Genomic DNA, 20,183 nt, shown 5'->3' with positions numbered 1-20,183 from the left:
CCCAATGTCGTTCAAAGCCCACCACCGCTAGCCACAGGGATGGCGCTATAATGCCCAGCCTACCATCGATGTCGGTGGTTAGTCTAAATCTACAATGCGCACCACCTTAGCCTGTGGAGCAGCTTTGCTTTGCCTCCGCCCACTCTCGCGCCCCACCTCAGCCTGCGCCCACTTTTCGCCACCTCAGCCGGCGGCCTGCACCCATTGTCTGTCGCCTTAGCCGGCTCTGAGACCAACTCGGCCCACCATCTACCTCTGAGATTGCCACTGCCACTGCCACTACTGCCTACTCCTCCAGCTCCAACTCAACTCACAACTCAACCTCAGCTCAGTCCATAGTGATGCAAGAGAATCGGATCCCTCTCAATGTTGTACATAGTGTACATATGCTCTTTCTTTTCAGGTGAATAGGTGCCAAAGACATGGATGGACATGGAGTTTGCTCAATAAATCCAAGGGTTTTTTCGCACTGGACTAGTATGGATTATAAGATGGGTTGTACATATGAAGTTCTTCTTCAGGTTTTCACCACACGAAGACCAGAGCAAAAAGAAAGTGAACAATTCAACAAATCAGAACAGGTACAATTTAGGCCAATTTAGAAGTCAAAGGTTTTAGACCAAGATCTTGAACAAAATTCAAATATGATCTTATAGGGCTATTCTCCTAAGGTTTAAGAACAATTGTACCAAAGGTCATTCCATTTGGTCTTCATTTGAACATACAGATGATCAGCTTTCAATCCAGGCCATACAATAGACATCAACAAATCTAATCTGATGTGAGGGCTTCAAATGGAGTTTGAGTTCAACCATATCAAGAACTAACGCCTTGCAAGTTTAGAACCAAAAATGAATTAGGATTGCCAATGTCAGAGAATTGTGCACAATTCAGATTCAAAAAAATCAGATATTTTCCAGATTTGTAGGCGAGTTTTGAAATGTAGGGATGAGTTAGCATATGTTCTACACCCGAATTCACATAAGATGCCAAGTTGGATGCCATGTAGATAGGTAGATAGAAGCATGGAGGTGATTTTGGCAAGAAGGAGAAATACTAGGAGGTGCCCTTTTGAGAGTCTTTTGAAGAGAAAAAGCTAAACACAAGGTCTAGAAGAGAGGGAACACAAGTTCAAACCATTTTAGCAATATGGGGATCACACCTGACATGTGTACAACACCCACGTGTGGATAGCAAATTTCATAAAGTAAGAAAGAATGTACTTACAGGTCAAGGAGAGTGATTCATAAAGGGGGTAAGCCATATCCTGATAGGGGAACACATTGACATGTATTGGTGGAAGAGGTCTCTCTGATTCCTCGATTCTCTTTTTTTTCCCAAAATTATGATCTCTAATTTGAAGCTGATCCATGAAGACATACAATCTCTCTCAATGCTTCCCTGGCCCTGAAGAAAGATACTAGGCTTCTGGTATGGAGAGAACAGATGATACAGGTGACTATGCAACAATTCAAGAATTTTCAGGTTTCAAAATCAAAATTAATACTGGATTTGAGTTCGAGAGTTTTCTTAGAGACAGAGTTTCCTTTTGTGTTGTTTTCAAATGAGTTTACAGTCTCAAGCTTGTAAATCAGATCATATATTGATATCGTCTTTCCTGAATTTTTGAAATTCTCTCTGTAAGTGTCTGAATCAAATTTTTATTTGACCAGTCCTTTTCATGTTATATTATATGGACTTTATAAGTGGTAAAGAGAGAGGAGATGCCTTGGATAGAACTTAGTTTTCATTTCTGAAATGGGTTTTTAGTTTGTTTTGATCGAAGCCACATAGTGATCACCTACTAGGGTCTCTTGCTGGCACTTTGGAAGAGCTATCACCATGAGTTGAAGATGTCTTGCCTTGCTTGTGGTTTGAGAGGTTTGGGTGATTAGGTGTTGATTCCTAGGGAGGTGTTGGGTTTAGGGCTTGGGCTGCTTGTAGCTTAGTTAGCTGATGGTTGTTGTTTCCTAAGGGTGTAGAGGCCATCTCTAGAAAAACCTCAGCCCATTAATTTGGTGCCCCCACAGCTGAGTACAGACTTTATATCTTGCTCCAAGACTATTTCTAATCTTTATTTGCTATTGCAAAGAGGAGAACAATGGGATCTTCACCAATCTTTCATGGAGGATCAAGTGAGAATGTTCAAGATTTTTTGGATGAGTTGGAACTCTGCTTTTTTCAATCAAGAAGGGATACAGTTGAAGAGAGGCTGAGGACTATACACTTATTTTTGAAGGATGAAACCAAAGCATGGTTCAAAGCCTTGCCAGTTGCTTTGCTGATACTTAGAATAGCTTGCCTCTGTTTTTGGAAGAAGCTGGGAGAGGAGAAACTTAAGAAGCTATTTGGACTCATCTCTAACAACTCAAACAAAAGACTTTAGAGGACTATTATGCATATGAAGCTCAGTTTCAGGACCTATGGGAAAGTGGGAAGTATCACTACAAGGAGTTGCACTTGATTTTCTGAAAAAAGGCAGATTCATAGAAGGACTACATCCGATTTTGAAAAGTAAGGTACATGGTAAATTTCCTTAGAATTTTGATGTAGCTATTACTATAGCTAGGCAAAAGGAGAGGAAAATCATATTTGAACAAGAAATGACTAGGGATAGGGGGAGAGAGGATCAAATTTTTGAAGAGGATCAGGGAGTTACTAATCAGACAAATCAAGATGTGCAACAGACACTCGTATACTTCAGAGGGTTACTCAACCAACTAGAAAATCTGAATCTGCATATAATGCAAGGTTTGGGACAAAGACATGCTATTCCAAGGAAACCAAATAGACCAATTAGGAGGAAACAACATGAATATGTATGCTATAATTGTAATGAAAGAGGTCATGGAATGAACAATTACCCATATCCTAAAGAAGATCTCGGGAGAATACTTCCTACCCAAATCAGACCAGAAATCAGACCAGCCATATTATAGAGATCGGAACAAGTAGGAAAGGTGTTTAATCAAGAGGGTGGGCTACCCATATCTTGAACAAAATTCAAATCTGATATTATATGGCTCTTCTCCAAAGGTTTAAGAACACTTGTACCAAAGGGCATTCTATTTGGTCTTCATTTGGACATACAGATGATTAGCTTTCAAGTCAGACCATACAATAAATAGCAGCAAATCTAATCTAATCCAAGGGCTTCAAATGGAGTTTAAGGAGTTTGGCCATATCAAGAACTAACACATTGCAAAAGGTCAGAACCCAAAATGAATTAGGATTGCCAATGTTAGATAATCGTGCACAATTCGGATTCAGATTTAGATTTCAAATAAAAAAAATAAGATATTTTCATGATTTACAGGTGAGCCTAAAATGTAGGGATGAGTTGGCATATGTTGTACACAAGATATGAGCTTTCCAAGCAATAATCCACATAAAATGACATGTAGACAAGTCTCTAGAATCATGGAGGTGACTTTGGCAAGAAGGAGAAATACTAGGAGGTGCCCCTTTCTTGCCCTTTTGAGAGTCTTTGGGAGAGAAAAAGCTGAAGACAAGTTCTAGAAGAGGGGGCACATGAGTTCATACCATTTTGGAAATATGGTGATCACACCTATGTGTACAACACCCATGTGTGCATAGGAAATTCCAGAAAGTAAGAAATCATGTACTTATAGGTCAAGGAGAGCAATTCATGAAGAGGGGAAGCTATATCCTGATAGGGGAGCACATCGACATGTATTGGTGGAAGAGGTCTTCTCTCTGATTCTCTTTTGTTTTTCAAAATTATGATCTCTAATCTGCCAGAGCTGATCCATGAAGTGGCTGATATGCAATCTCTCCTAATGCTTCCTTGGCCCTGGACAAAGCTACTGAGCTTTTGGTATGGTGAGAACAAATGATACGGGTGACTGTGCAATAATTTAGGAATTTTCAAGTTTAAGAATCAGAATTGACAATGCTGATCTGAGAGCTGGAGAGTTTTCTTAGAGACAGAGCTTCCTTTTGAGTTGTTTTCATGAGTCTACAATCTTAAGCTTGTAAATCAGATCATATATGAATATTATCTTTCTTGAATTTTGGAAATTCTCATTGCGAGTGTTTGAATCAGTTTTTGATTTGACTAGTCCATTTCATGTGATATTATATTGGCTTTGTGAGTGGTGACGAGAGAGGAGCTACCTTGGATAGGACTTAGTTTTCATTTTTGGACAGGGTTTTTAGTTTGTTTTGATTGAAGCCACATAGTGCTCATCACCCATTAACATCTCTTGCTAGCACTTTGGAAGAGCTATCACCATGAGTTGAAGATGTCTTGCATTGCTTGTGGTTTGAGAGGTTTGGGTGACTTGTGTTGAGATATGTAATCGCGATGTTGTGTGTATGTGGGAAAGCACCCTAGAGGTGCAAGATATTGTGGAAAGATAAGAATGCCACATGTAATATTGTATGGTGTGTGAGTGTTGATCAAAAGAGTGGAAAAGGAAGTGCCACATGGATGATGACATGTAAAGTGGGATAAGGCTAGAAAGCCTATATCATTGTATGGTTCATTGTGAATGTAATAGTGCAATAGAATTGAGTGTTGAGTGTGCATTCTCTCTGTCTCACTTATGGAGTTCTTAGTGTGGTTTAATCCACCTTAATTATGTTGCTTAATCTATGTCCTTCACCATGATCAATCCCATTTTAGGATCGTTTAACATAGTTTCAGAGCTTGGGTTGGCTCTTGGTCATGGTGAATATTTATGAATAGTTTTTCTTGGTTATGAGTTATTTGATTAAGCATTATTTTCAGTTTATTATGAAAAAATTAAGCACACTCACATTATCATTTGGATTTGCATTTGTGAGGATTTGAGAGAGATTTGGAGCTGCCATTCTCAAGTTTAAGAGGAGATTTGCAACAAGGAGGTTGCATAGAAGCTACCCAAGAGAGTTGCAAATGGGAGTTTTGCAACATGGAGAGCCTTCTCATCATAGAAGCTGAAAATGGAGATTTCAGCAAGTATGAAGACTATGAAGTCTCCAGTGTCATAAAGAAAAGTTGCCATGGAGATTGGGAAGTCTCAAGAAGATAAATTGTGATGTTTTGCCTCGTAATTTGGGTATTGGAGCATGGAAGAATGCTCAAGTGTTAAGGGTTGCTTGATGGGATGGAATAATCCCAAGGTTCTTTGCTTGCAAGCAAAGAATGGAGGAGGTGCATGCTTGTCAAGTGATGGCAAGCCGTGATGGACTGATTTGTAGCTACTAATGGAGCATGCTTAGAGGGCATTGCTCATGGAGTTTTCTCATGCAAGATGGGCTTTTAAAAAAGCATTTGGCACCATGAGCTTCTTGCAAGAATCTTGTTTGAAGCACCCTTCAAGATTTCTACATGCAACCACGGCATGCACATCAGAGCTCATTGGGAGCTCATAGTAGTGGCCCATTGCTGGTCACATTGAACTACTATAGAGATGTTGCAGCAAAGAAAATATTACAGGATCTTTTCTCCAAGTACAAGATTTCAACAAATTTTATAAATTACTTCAAATAAGTTAACTACAAGTTAATACATCAACCTTAGAAAAAGAATTAAACGGAAAACTTAAATGGAAAAATATTAATGAACACAAGACAAAAGCATTGGGTCCAATTTGCCTCCCACATGTAAGACCCGCGGTCTCACATATGAGTATTTCACTGATTTATTAAGGTATGAAGTAATTTAATACAATCATACATTCTCTCATCAGAGGAGAAAAGAGAAGATAGAAAGAAAAGAGAACTTCATCCAAGGAACCTGGAATTCTTACAAACCATATTTAATCTCTCTCTCTCTCTCTCTCTCTCTCTCTCTCTCTCTCTCTCTCATCAAAGGAGAAAAGAGAAGATAGAAAGAAAAGAGAGCTTCATCCAAGGAACCTGGAATTCTTACAAACCATATTTAATCTCTCTCTCTCTCTCTCTCTCTCTCACTTATGAAATAATTAAACCATATAAGGAAAACAATAAGAGAACTAATACTTTGTCTCGGCCTGTCTTGGCTCCCTGTATACAAGTACAGGCTTGCAACTTGCAGCCGCTATAGCTCTCTAGTTTTTCATCAGAATATAGTTGAGTTGGTACTTAAAATTACAGGAATAGGCCTGGTCTACAACTCACTCGCAGCCATTTCACTAAATTCAACTATATGCAAAAATCGACCTACTTTTTGGGATCTCTATCATAAAGATGCTATTTTATCAGAAATTTATTTTCTTTATATTTTTCTAATTGTTTAGAGATATTCATATACTCTCATCCTCTAACTATATTTTTTATTGAATAAATATAATTAAATTCTCAAGAAAGTTCACTCACATAACAAAAAATCAACATCAAATGAGGAACTTGGACTTAGAATGGGAAAGAGCTAGCATAGCCAAGTTCTTGTCGTTGTGGAGGCAAAGAATTTGTAGCAAGCAAAGGTGCAGATAAATTGGAAGCGATTGTTGCAGCAACAGCCAAGGAAAGAAGAGCTGCACGAGACAAGAGATGCAGTAAGAGAAGAATTGCATCAGCGTCGTGCGTTGGAAGATGAGTCGGATTAAAGCTCCATAAACATTACTGTTATAAAGACAACACATCCACATAAGAAGAGAAGAGCTGCCAATAACAAAGAGTCAAACGCTTTGATGAGCAGTGGTGGATTATAGGGACAAGGCCAAGGGCCACAGGAGGCAGGCATTTAGCAGCATGAACAAGTGAACAGCAAGCAGTGTGCGTGGGAAGCTCTTGGATAGCCATAGCTAGAAACGAACGGGGGGCAAGTAAGAAAGCAGCAGCAGCAGCAGAAGAGAGATGGGCATGTGGACGCTGTTGGAGGGCCTGCTGCTGCTTGGCGAACACATTGGCCATTCTGAATGAGGAGTGCTTGCTGGCGCCGCGCAGCTGGGGGCTTCACTGAGATGAGAGGCACGGGCACGCGCATTGTCCCTCAAAGGCTAGATAATCGGCCCAGTGTTCCAAAAAAACTCGGGTATAGTGTAATTTGCACCTGCACATTTTTAGAATTACCTTTAAATTTGAAACTTAAGGGTATAAAAACCTGCAAATTTTGAGGGGTTGTAGAACAAAAACCTTCAAAATTTGAAAATTTTCTTTATAAATAATCTCACAATTTTTAGATAAAGGTTTTTTACTTTTTGGAAAAATAGTTTTTTTCGAACACTGAATCGACCTTGTCCATGCCATCCAGAAGAAGAGGCGCAGGTCCCAAACCTGCAAAAGGTAAAGGCGCATAGTAGCACAAAATTGGCGCGTAGAGCAGCATAAAGATTGGCAATCTAGCTCATAGGAAACCGTTTTGGCGCGTAGCATAAAATTTGGTGCCTATTAATGAAAGTGAATTGAAATGAATTTGTGAGTAATTTTTTAAAAACCCTTAGTGCTGTCAGGGTTCACTCACACACAACCAAATTTTCAAAATTTACACACATGGGTCCCCTACGCGATTGTGGTCTCAAAATGACTTTGTAAAATTTCACCCATATTTTGTCAAGGTTTGCTGCCCGGCTTCGGCCAAAATGTTTTGTAATTTATTTTTCATCTAATGAATCTATGATGATGGGTAACCGTACTACCTGAGCCTACATGCTCAAAACGAGAATTTATTTTAATCACCCACATTGGTATGAGGGTTGCCCTGTCGCCGGAGCCCATTGGAAGCTCAAAATGATTGTTGTGATGTGTGCATGAGCGATGCACGTGTGAGGTGCATGCGCATGGTTGGTTCCCACCCGAACTTCTTTGTTAAAATCGGACTCAGTGGTTCCTCTATGAGCGAGTTGGCTCAAAATGGACTAGGTGTCTAAGATGGTAGACACGCGCACACATGTTCGTTATAAGAGATCTAATTGTGGTGTTGTGTGTATGTGGGAAACCACCCTAGAGGTGCAAGATATAGTGGCAAGATAAGAATGCCACATGTAATATTGTATGGTGTGTGAGTGTTGGCCAAAAGAGTGGAAAAGGGAGTGCCATCATATGGATGATGACATGTAAAGTAGGATAAGGCTAGAAAGTCTATATCATTGTATGGTTCATTATGAATGCAATAGTGCAATAGAATTGAGTGTTGAGTGTGCATTCTCTCTCTCTCACTTATGGAGTTCTTAGTGTGGTTTAATCCACCTTAATTATGTTGCTTAATCTATGTCCTTCACCACGATCAATCCCATTTTAGGATTGTTTAACATCTCAGAGATTAATGCCTAGGGAGGTGTTGGGTTTAGGGCTTGGGCTGCTTGCAACTTAGCTGATGTGCTATTTCCTAGGGTGTAGAGGCCACCTTTAGAAAAAACTTAGCCAACAGCATTGCTAGGTCTTGTGCATTTTTGCATGGAAATATTAAAGATAAAAAAGTTGGAATCCTCATAGATGATACGGCCACACATAACTTTTTAAATTACAACTTGGTTAAGAAACTTAAGTATCATTAGCCAATGGCTATGCTAAAGATGACTGGGATACTGTGGTAAAACAAGTTGGGATAAAGATTCAAGAGTATGAACCACTTTTGGATTTTTAAGTGACGTGTCTGTCTACCGTAGATGTAGTTCTTGGGGGAGAGAATGGTTATTTTCACTTGGGAAAACACTTTCAAGAAGCTATTTACATAATACGCTAACGTTTGAGCATAAAGGAAAATTTATTGCATTGTAGGGAAAGCACAATGTATTGTCTTCTCCTTTGATATGTAATATTGAGCTCCAAAAGCTTCATCAAGATAATGAAAACAACAAATGTTTTTGTGTTATGTAATGCCTCAATTTAAAAAGCATTGTGAAAAGTTTGATTCAAGTATTTGTGAAGTAGTTAATTATTTTTTGAACAATTTATTAGAAAATTTTAAATATGTTTTTCCGAACCAAATCATGCAGTCCATATGATGGTTCCCACAAATTTTGCCACCATATAACGATGCTTTTCATCAAAATGACAAACCTTGACCAATTTATATTTAGGAGAATCCTTAAGTGTCAACACTTGAATAGTGTGCACTGATTTTCCTTTATGTTTATCATTACCATTCCCGGTAAGTTTTGTCCTTGGGACTTAGGACAAATTTTTTTATCATGTCCTGGGTCAAGAGACAAGAGAAACAAAGTTTTTCTTTAACCGCTCTCTCAAAATCTTGCTTTTTTAGAAACTTACTAGGTTGAATTTTTGCTTTTTGTAAGGTTCTTCCTTTAAAAAAAACCTTTCTTTTTTGAGAGCCAAAATTTTCTCCATGAGGTTTATACGAAAAAAGATTATCTTTTTTTTTAAACGATTACCATTACCGATGGTATCGTCAAATTTTTTTGCAAATCTTATAGCCTCATCTAAGTTTTTTGGCTCTTTGGAGAGAATTTCCTTCTTGTACTCCCTTTTCAGGTCTCTAATGAAGCCTCTTACTTTTTTAGAATTGTCTATTCCCATAAGCTTTAAGAAAATTTCTCTATAGCAAGCTATATGTTGAGTGAGACTTAAATTCTTTTGTTCCATAGAACAATTATTCCACTCCTCCTAATTTTAGTCTTCTTCATTTTCAAGAAGATATTCCTTTAAGAATAATTCCTTAAATGAATCCCAAGAATTGGATACTTGCCTAGTTGCCGCTGCTAAACTCATCCACCACTTATAAGCTTTGCCTTGTAAGGATAAGCTAGTTTCAATGGGGCATTATGATCAAGCACATTTCTTTAAAGATGCAAATCTTGCCATTTTGTAGAAAAATATGGACTGCATCTTTATTTCTCTCCTTCTCTTCTCCACTAAAAGTGGGTGCCTTTAAATCTTTGAATACCATACCCTGGTCTCTAGTTTTGGAACCCTCTTCAATTATGGTTTCACTCAATCCTTTGTCTAGAGTTTTCTCCCTTCCCTCACCAATGTTACTTTTAAATAGTTCTCTTACTCCCAATCCTTCTCCTCCCATCAAGGAACTACAAAAACCAATCATTCTCTCAAGTTTGTTTTCTATACTAGAGATTTTTAATTTCATCTCCTTCATTTCCATATGCTCATAATCATTAAAGTCTAAATCTTGTATACCTGTTTCATTTGGTTCTGTAATATCCTATTCTGTATGGAAAGAGGACATTAGGTTTTCCCCCTTCTCACCATTTTCATCCTTCCCACCTTGAGAATCCATTTACTCTAACACTAGGCAAAATGGAAAATTTCTTACAAAGAGAAAAAATGCAACACAATGGCCTTACCTATGAATTCTGCTTCATGATGTGAGAAACAATTTCTTACTCTAAGCAAAATGGAAAATTTCTTACAAAGAAAAAAAATGCAACACAATGACCTTACTTGGTTGGGTAACTATGAATTGTCCTTAATGATGTGAAAAACAATTCCATTGATTCTTGCTTGTTGATATTTACTTCAATGATCCTTCGCTCCATGTAGAACTCCAAAGTATGCCCAATTTATTAGGCAAGAGATATACCCAATTTATTAGCCAAGAGGTATTTTGTATGGAGAAGATTTGAGAAATATAGGGATTAGCTTATGGATATGAATATAAAGAGATTAAGATGTAGAGATTAATGGGTATAAATAGAATTAGAGTTAGCAATGAGTGGTTCAATGAAAACATGGAAGAGAAAGAACTTGGCTCTGATACCAATGTAATTCTCCTTGCATTATAAGCTTAAGGACTTGTAAGACTAGTACTTTGATTCTCCACACAACAATATCCCAAATGGACCCTAAACTCATGGTGGTTGTATAGGCCTAAGTGGTGCATGACCTTCCAACTTCAGTCCCTTGAGCTTTCATTGGCTAGACATTGCCTTTTCATTAACCAATGCCTCTTTAACCACCCCTAGAAGGGGGCGCCCTCTTCTATGTCCCTTGAGCTTCCATTGTGCTCCATTTACTTCCTATTTAACTTTAGCTTTAATGCCTATTAACCATTGCTTAGGTATTTTCTATTTGAGATCCACTTAACCTTAATTATATGCAAACCTTTGACATATAAATAATCTTTCCTAGTCTTATCTTTTAGTGTTTACTTTCAGTCTCATAACACACAGTGGGGGAGAGAGAGAGAGAGAGAGAGAGAGAGAGAGAGAGAGAGAGAGAGAGAGAGAGAGAGAGAGAGAGGGCAGGAGGGAAAAAGGGGAGGAAGAGATAAGGAGAGAGAGAGAGAGAGAGGGTGGCTGGGTGGGAGAGAGAGAGAGAGAGAGAGAGAGAGAGAGAGGGAAGATGAGGGAAAAGGGTGGGAGAGGGAGAGAGAGAGGGAAAGGGATGAGAGAGAGAGAGAGAGAGAGAGAGAGAGAGAGAGAGGGAAGAGGGAAGAGGGAGAGGGAGAGGGAGAGGGAGAGGGAGAGGGAGAGGGAGAGGGGGGAGATGGGGAGAGAAAGAGGGAAGAGAGGGAAGAGAGAGAGAGAGAGAGAGAGAGAGAGAGAGAGGAAAGCGAGGAGCGAAGCGGGGCTAAAGGGGCAAAAGTGGGTTGGGCTGAGAAGTGGTGGTGGTGGTGAAGGTCATGGGAGGAGATGGGTGGAGCGAGGGTGGAGGGACTAGAGAGACAATATTCACATCTTTAAGAGAGAAGGGAGGAGATGGGAGGAGCTAGTGGCGGAGGGATTGGAGAGAGAATGTTCACATCTTTCATAGAGAAGGGTTGCTAGCAAAAGCTCCCTCCACCAAGCTCCCCCAAAAAAACACACTCCACAAGTAGTGGTTGATTCTCTAGATTAGGGAGACTCGGTATCCTGAATATTTATTCTCCCAAACGAAGCCACATACTACACAACCTTTTGGATTTAGGTGCATCTGAAATGGTTAGGGGAGTTGGAGATATATGCAAGCTTTAAATCTTCATCATTGTGAACCACAGGCTCAACAGCAACCAAGAAATGGTCCTAGGCAGGGAGAGGTGAACCTAATTGTTTTGGGGTTGGACCAGCCTGTAAGGAGACAAGTTAGGTATGATATGGCCGAGGGAAGGGAGCTGATTTAGGAGAGTACATTAGAGGAAGAGTATGAGGAAACAAGCTCTGTAGAAGACTCAAAAACTGAAGAAGTCAGCTCAAAAGATGATAGGGAAGAGGTCCATATGCTAGAGTCAGATTCAGTTTTGGGCTTGTCTGTGCAGCTATGTGCAGAGGTCGGCGAGAGGAACCTTGTGTTTGTCTGCATGAAGAGATGCCCATGGAGATGGAAAGCCAAGTGATGTTGCCAGATTTCTCATCAGGGAGTGGTAACCATGAGATCTAGTGAGAAAGATAGTGAGGGGATGCATCTTGAGGCTAGGTACATGGATTTGTACACTTGTTTATGAGGATGTTGATACAAGTGTTCCAGATGACCAAGATGTAGATGAGGAGTTCGCTTATGAATTCTTGGAGGGACAATGCAATCTTGTAGATGATGTGGTGGTAAGTAAGCATGATGACTGGGATATTGATGATTTTAGTGAGAATGAACTAGAAGTGAAGCTTGATCTAGAAGCACAAGTGAATGTGCAGCATGCATGTACTAGGATTGCTATGTTAAGGAGCAAGTGTAATAGCATGCCTTTGGTTGATGATGGTGTTTGTGAAGATTTTGATGATGTGTTGGATGCTTCTATGGACTCCCCTGATATGCTGAATTAGAATGTTTTGAGACAAGGTGATTCCATGGGATTTTATGAGAGCCCGCTAGTGCTTGATGTGAGATCAATGTTTATGGGTGGTGTCTTGGACTTACATGGTAGTCAAGAAGGTGTTGAAAGCTATATTGATGTAGACATGGACATGTTTGATCCAAAAGGGGTAGAGTATGTGGAAGGGATGCATGATTGCACCCTTGTTTTTTATTTGATCTAGGTGGAGGATCACATTGATGTGGTGGTTGTACGAATCAACCAGGAGGAGCTTGAGCCAGCTACAGTGTTTAAATAAGTCTTTTCCAGCAAGTGATTGAGCATAAATGCTCTAATCAAGGGGAGTTGGGCAAATTATGATGAGTTTTTTGTGTCAAGACCTTAGTGCCCAAGAGGTGTGCCTGTCCCAACCCCAAGACTGAAAATAAAAAGTCGGCCATGTCATTAGCTTTGCTATATTTGGACACTTGAACATATGGAACCTTAGGAAATAAGTGGTCTTTGCATGGCCACCTTCTAAAAAGAACTATTGTTATCACTCCAATTAACATTTGTATGCATAGGGAATGGAGAGTAGTCGACAAGGAAGTGCATAGGAGTGGAGAGGTGCATTGTGGAGAAGAGTTATGGTAGAAGCATTGGGGAGAGCGTGACTGTCAAGAGAAGTGGTGTGAGAGAACCAAGGGGTCTTTTGGTAAAGAAGCTCTGTGGAAGCATGCTTGTGAATACAATGTTTGGGAAGAGGATGCGGGAATAGATTGAGGACATTTGGGTCTTCCCCCTAGAGCAGAGGGGGCAAAGGTGACAAAGGGTTTTGTAGGAGGTTGTGGTGCCCTACGACCTCTGGGAGTAGCAACCCTGTTTTAGAACTTGGACCAATCCAAAGCTTTGCTCAACAGTTCTCTGCTGTGTTTGATGATGGAAGTCTGCAGAGTGTGGCTATAGATCCCTTTGTTGCTGGCTCTTGTGAAATTGAAGAAAAAGGCTTGAAGAGCTTTGCTGGGATGCACTTGTGGAGGATCCTTCTTGTTCTTAATGATGTTTTTTTTTTGTTTAAACCCCATGTCTCAGGATTATTGAGACCGGCTCTTTTATCATCTATATATGTAGAAGGTTCGCTATAGTTTTGATTAAAGATTTGTTTATGCTCTAGTATATGTTGGTTGATTTGAGATTGTTGAGAGAATTCATGTGTGATTGAGGGTCTGAGGTTTGTTAAATCAGGTCTAAGTCAGTAAGCTTAAATTTTGAGTCAGCAGTATCTAGCCGAGTCAATTGGAGTCCGCTATATATTAGGGTTAGTCAACTGATGTTGTTTAAGAGTATATTTTTGTCTTGTTTGACATTGATGAAGTCTGGTCTAGCCATCAGAGAGTAGTCGGAAGGATTGGTTGAGGGCTAGATGGTGGTCTAGGTTAGCTGAGGATTGTTTCTGGTCAGAAAGGTGTCAGCTAGGGTCAGTTGAGCATCAATAGGAGTCACTTGAGAGTATACAAGAGTAGATCTGGTTTTTTTAGGGTTGAAAGGAAGTGATATAAGGTTTTTGTCTAACTGTTAGATTTTCAGTCAACCGATAGCACTCAAATTTGCAAAATTGAAGGGGAAAGTGTACAGAGTCAACAGACACTCAATTGATGTCAACCTTAGGTCTATGGAGTTGAGTGTTGGTGGGATTTAAGGTTTTTAAGGGAGTGGAAGTGTTAAAGGGCACTGGAGTGAGATCTAACTCAAGGCTGAGTCAGCTAAGGTAGCTAAGTTAGATTTCAATCAACTAGGTTGGTTTTAGTCAGGAGGAAGTCAACATGGGAGTGCTGATAGGCTCAATGAAGAGCTAAGGCTAGTATTTTAAGTTTGTTGACATTGGAGGACTTCTTTGGGAGCTTGGAGGACATACTTCTTCCTGGGGTCAAAAAGCAACTATTTGATTGAGATTTACAATCAACTCTATTGATCGGCTTAGTGTCAGTTGGAAGGCTTTTTTGGTCAATTGGGTGTTAGCCAAGGTCAGCTAGGGGGTTAAGAGCGAAGATCAGAGCTATTGGAGGTCAGATTTGACATAGGAGGACAGTTGGCAGAGTTAACTGAATTATAGTTTGAGGGGTTTTTAGAGATTTCTTGTGTCAGCTACTAAAGGACTGAGGATATCAACCAGGGGGACTGATACTATGGATTTGTGTTGTGCTAGTGTTATGGTGTTAGTTTATAGAGCCCTCCCTATGGTGGTGTGTTCGGATGAGCTATAGAGGTAGAATCCCCCAACACATCAACGTGTTTGGCTTAATGTTCCTTTTCCCCCACTATCTCCTAATAGAGACCTAGATTTTATCAAATCCAAATTCATTAGTATCATAGACCCAAGCTAAACAATTATAGGAGTAATAAACCTTATACACTTTGGAAATATAAAGTTTAGGTCTCTAGTTATGTTTGTTGGTTATGTTTGCATAGGTTATCACACTTGCTTATGACAACTCTTCACCTTGTTTATCATGGCCACTCAACTTTACCACATCAAATGCTAGTGTATCCATATGTTCCATAATGGAAACATTGGCTACCACCATAGGTTATATCCAAGTAGCCCCCTTGGTGTTAGATAACTTATAGATGGTGTTTACTTTTTCACTTCACCTAGCATCATTTGTGAAGCATCCAAAGAAGGTTCTATTTATGCTATTTGGCACATTGTCATAGCAACGTAGTTAATGAAGGTTTGACCAACATTTAGTACTAAGTTTGTTAAGAAATGAGAAGTAGTTGTGGGGAGTTTCTCTCTTATTGGGTGTTCTCATTTCCCACCCCCTAGATCCATCTTCTCTTGGTCATTATATGGATGTCTCTTTGCTACTACTAAACTCTTGTTCGTCTCAAAGTCTGTGTATTTGTACTTGTTTGTACTTACATAAATAAGCCTAAGTTAGACTAATACTTGGATCAGGTGTTATTCAATGCACTCTCCTTATAGAGAGAAATTATTTCTAACAAAATTACCCAAATTTATTCAATGTGTCTATACATGCAAAACTAAAGTGTTTTTGGCCACAAATTAGAGAAAATTTCTTGTGGATTGTATTAATCCACAAGTGAGTCAATCTTAAATCATATTTGATTTACAGATTGCTTGATTGATACATAGAATAAGGACTATAAATCACAAGGATAAGAAAATGCCTAACCCTCTTCATAAGGATAGGAAAATTCCTAACCCTCTTCACAAGTGAATCAAGCTGAGATAATAAGTGAACTAAGAATTGCAAGAGTAACATATAGAATAAGGACTATAAACCCACAAGGATAAGAAAATGCCTAACTCATACATAGATTAGTGTTAAACCTCTTCATGATGCAAATTGTTCACTCTGGTGATGCTAACTCACATGCGGGTTTTACCATGTGTCAATCTCTCATTAGACTATTGAGGAGAAAAGATCTTGGGCTCTTGTTGACATAGATTAGTATATCCACTCATGGATTAACTAAATCACTTGTGGATTAACTATGTGTAGATTAGTTAAATCAAATGTGGATTAGTCAAATCACATGGATTAACTAAATCACTTGTGGCTTAAAAACCCTACACTTCAACCAAGCTTTGGCCACTGAGTAACACTGGATTAGAAAGATTGTCATCATCATCATCTAGGAAGCACGCAACTAGATATGAGGGCTTAATGGGTTGACAATCCATTTGGATAATTAGGCATTGCAGGAGGTGCTCCTAATGAGATTAAAGGATCGCAATGCTTCGCTGGGTGATTAAGGGCATACATACTGGAGGCAGATTAGAAATTTCTAGCAAGAAAATTTTGCAGTTTGCACTTGAATGGCACTACACATGTTAAACAATTTAATTAAAATGAATCATCACTATTATTTTCAACATTACATGGATTGATTCATGCACAAAATATTGTACATGGAACTTCCTGAATCTTCGAGCCTGGCCTTACTTTATGAAATTAGTTTGGATTTAGAGGTTCACAGCTATAGTTCAAAAGTCCTCGTCGATACGAAACACGTGATTGCTCTCCATGCTCCCCAAGCCAGCCATGACAGATGCCTTCTGATACTCACCAGCTCTCTTCTCAAAGAAATTGGTTTTACCCCTACAAAGGGCCAAAAAGCACCAAAAACAATCAAACACCAAGTGGGTCTAAAAGAAGAGCAGCTCAAAGAGTGTTTAAGAGGGCAAGCTTGTACAAAACGTGCTTAATGCTAACATGCCCACAAAAAAGTTGAAATTAATGCAAATTAAAGGATTATAGTGTAACAGAAGTCAAAACATACTGTACAGAGATGAGTTCCATCCAATCAAACGGATTTTGGGCGTTGTATACTTTACTGTACCCTAATGCAACCTGCAATTAATTAACAAAAAATGATAAGTGCATATATAAAGCCATGATTATGTTATAATCCAACGCAGTACAGTGAAGCTTAACCTAATAATTAGGGAGCTGTCAAGGTGGATTATGATGCACATTTTATGGCAAATCCTACTAACCATAAGCCTATCTGCCACAAAATCAATGTACTGGCTCATCAAGTTGGAATTCATTCCAACAAGATTACATGAGAGAGCCTCACAAACAAACTCCCTCTCTATCTCCACTGCATCACACAGGATTTCCCTGACTCTTGACTCAGAAAGCTTATTCTCCAGCAATCTGCCCACGTGAATCAGTAGGCCTTTTAATATTTTTGATTACTCAAATAATCAAGAGTACATTAACATACTTCAATTAAGAGCACATTAAAATACTTCATTAAAATACTTCAATCAATTGCGTTGTGAAAACCTTGCATAAAGTTAGCAAGATCTTTGATCAAGCACAATATTGCAGCCACAAGCAAATTCACATTCATGATCATGTGAATAATATTATCATAAAGGACAGTTATATGTTCTTATTATAGTGTTATCAGATGTTTTTAAAAAAATCATAGCCACAAAGAGATGTGTTTAAAAAAAATCAAGTTTTCAAGTTCAACTTACGTGTATAATAAGCATGCAAAGTCACAATGAAGACCCTCATCTCTTGATATCAACTCGTTGGAGAATGTTAATCCAGGCATCAGGCCCCTTTTTTTGAGCCAAAAAATGGCACAGAAGCTTCAAAACAACGCACAATCCGGTTGATAACCAAACTGAAAAAAAGTCCTCATTCCACATAGCAAACAAGTCTAACTCATTAATAACATGTTGGAAGCTTGTTAAGTCAATTCCTTAACAGTTCCCAACACATATTAAGAGTGGCAGATGTTAAGCAACAACTACATTTGTCATACACATACCTGCCAGAGAAGAATATGCCCTCCACACAGGCAAAGGCAACGATCCTCTCAGCAAAACAGCTTTTACTGTCAGGACACAACCCAGCAAAATCAGAAGGCCACTATTCTGCAAACACTCAGTTTACTCCTGGATTACAACCCCACTAATCAAACAATAAGCAGCAGATCCTAACAGGTACTTCTGAAAATTCTAAAATCTACCGTCAGACATTGAGGTTAGAACAGTAACAGGTTTTACCTGCCTATCCAACAGAGGGCCCAATCTGCTTTCTTGGCCACACAGGGAACTGTCTCGATGGCATTGAAGATCCTGGCCTTCTCCATGTGATCCTTGATGTAGAGCAGGCTATACATCTCTGATGGGGGTGTTTGAGAAACAATAGTTAGCATTCGGCTATGAAATGCTAGACAATCGGCACACCATCAGAGAGCTTTGCTAACAAGAAAATGATAACTTCTGACCAGAATGGATGTTCTCAATAGCGATCTGGAATCCATAGAAAGCACGAGCCTGCAAATCACAGCACACCGACCCTAAATTTTTGAGCCAGCCCCTCAAATCTCAAAGGAACCCTAAAAGTTCCAGGAATTCCACAGACTTGGGATTACCCTATTAAAACCCAAAACAAAACCCAAGAATTTGACAGTATTCTGGTTAAACCCTAAATTATTTACTGGAGAATTCATTGGGAACCCTAACTCGCTGTAGGAAAACTCTTTTTACTGCATAATCCTAACTGATGCAGACGATACCCTAATTTACTGAACAGCTCACAGAGGGAACCCGATGCACGGGACAAGCGTTAACTACTACACTGTAAACAGAAGAAACCCTAAACTTCCGCACGGTTAACCATTCCTTACTGCCATGTGGCACCCCCCGCAAAAAAACACACACACACACACACACACACACCATGTGTGTCCCTTTTTTTTCTTGAAAATAGTCCATATGTGCCAATTGCTAACATTACCTCCGGTATTTGAATCATCTTTCATGAACCTAAATGCCAAATTCTCCAAAACTATGCCATCAGAGGCAGCAAAGAAGGCCAGGATGTGGCTTATGAAGTGCTTTTCATCATCACGCAGACTGTCCCAGTGCGTTTGATCGCTAGACAGATCCACTTCTTCAGCTGAAGAAGACAGAAAAAGAAGGGGAAAGCTCAGAATCCATTATAATCCATCATAGACACTGCAAAACTCTGCCTAAAATCATTGTCCCTGTTAAAAACATTAACCTCTGCCAATCTCCGCACAGGAACCCCTTATCTCTGTACCAAAAAACACTAACCTGTGCCTCTGCTTTCTTGTACATTTCCCACACTGCAGGATACTTCATGGGAAACATGCAGAATCTCTGAGGGTTCTCTGCCAGCAAGGGCTCCGGCTTCTCGATTAGGGAAGGCATATTAAGACATAATTGAGCAAGAACCCTGATAAAAACCTCAGAAACGTAAAATTGTTGGAAAATCAGATGATTTACATGGCTGTTCGAGCTGTACTAGCAGGAATAGCACATAAACATGAAACTAAACACAGCATTGGGACGAGCTTTTCAAACAGAGTATGCACAGAAAATAGAGGGAAAACCAACATTAGTTGAGTGAAATTGAAGACATTAAACTTACAGTTGTAGCAGGATTTCTGCTTTTAGGGTTGGGATTAAGTTAGGGCAAATGTATGATTAGGGTTAGGGGGAGCACTCTGTGATGGAGGAGAGAGCTTCAGCAGGTAGATGGGTCACATTATTATATGCTCCACTTTTGAACTTTCAAAAATGAGCGGTTTGGCGCGTTGGCGGGTGCAATTCGGTGTGTGTGTTTCCCTATGGATATGGAAAACTATGGTTTTTTAACCCTACTAGTTGGGAACCCTTGCTTCTCATTTCTTTTGAGGGTTCCAAAATCAAATTCTACCCAAACCTCCCCTTCCCCTTCCAGAACCTCCAAATTCTTGCCACGTGGCAGCTTTGTGAAACTCTTCCTTAAGATAATACTAGTATTGCACCCGCGCGTTGCTGCGGGGGCGGCCGACCAAGGTTCCAGAAAAGAACTATTCCCTCTCTACAACCATCTCTCTCTCTCTCTCTCTCTCTCTCTCTCTCTCACACACACACACACACACACATGCCCTCTCCCTCTCTCTGTCACGTACACACACTCTCAAATGTTGAAACTCTCTCTCTCTCTCTCTCTCTCTCTCTCTCACATGCACACACATATACACACCTGCTCTCTCTCTCTCTCTCTCTCTCTCTCTCACACACACACACACATGCACACACTCCCTCTCTCTTCTTACACTCTCCCAGCGCTCT

General features: G+C 39.7%; 1 pseudogene across 1 annotated transcript; it reads right to left on the bottom strand.

Annotated features, from left to right (window-relative positions):
• Positions 1-16,436: 16,436 nt before the first annotated feature.
• On the bottom strand, positions 16,437-19,619 carry LOC147631939 (ribonucleoside-diphosphate reductase small chain-like; annotated as a pseudogene). The gene is made up of 10 exons (XR_015267265.1): positions 19,495-19,619; positions 19,143-19,299; positions 18,838-19,003; positions 18,326-18,374; positions 18,102-18,219; positions 17,864-17,929; positions 17,565-17,681; positions 17,073-17,235; positions 16,856-16,926; positions 16,437-16,674 (listed from the first exon to the last, which is right to left on the bottom strand). The product of XR_015267265.1 is annotated as a ribonucleoside-diphosphate reductase small chain-like (transcript).
• Between the last annotated feature and the right edge of the window lie 564 nt (positions 19,620-20,183).

The sequence above is a fragment of the Cibotium barometz genome, chromosome 14, assembly GCF_041138505.1.
Source record: "Cibotium barometz isolate CiBa-2024 chromosome 14, ASM4113850v1, whole genome shotgun sequence".
NCBI lineage: Eukaryota > Viridiplantae > Streptophyta > Polypodiopsida > Cyatheales > Cibotiaceae > Cibotium > Cibotium barometz.
This window is presented reverse-complemented; position numbering and strand designations above follow the sequence as displayed.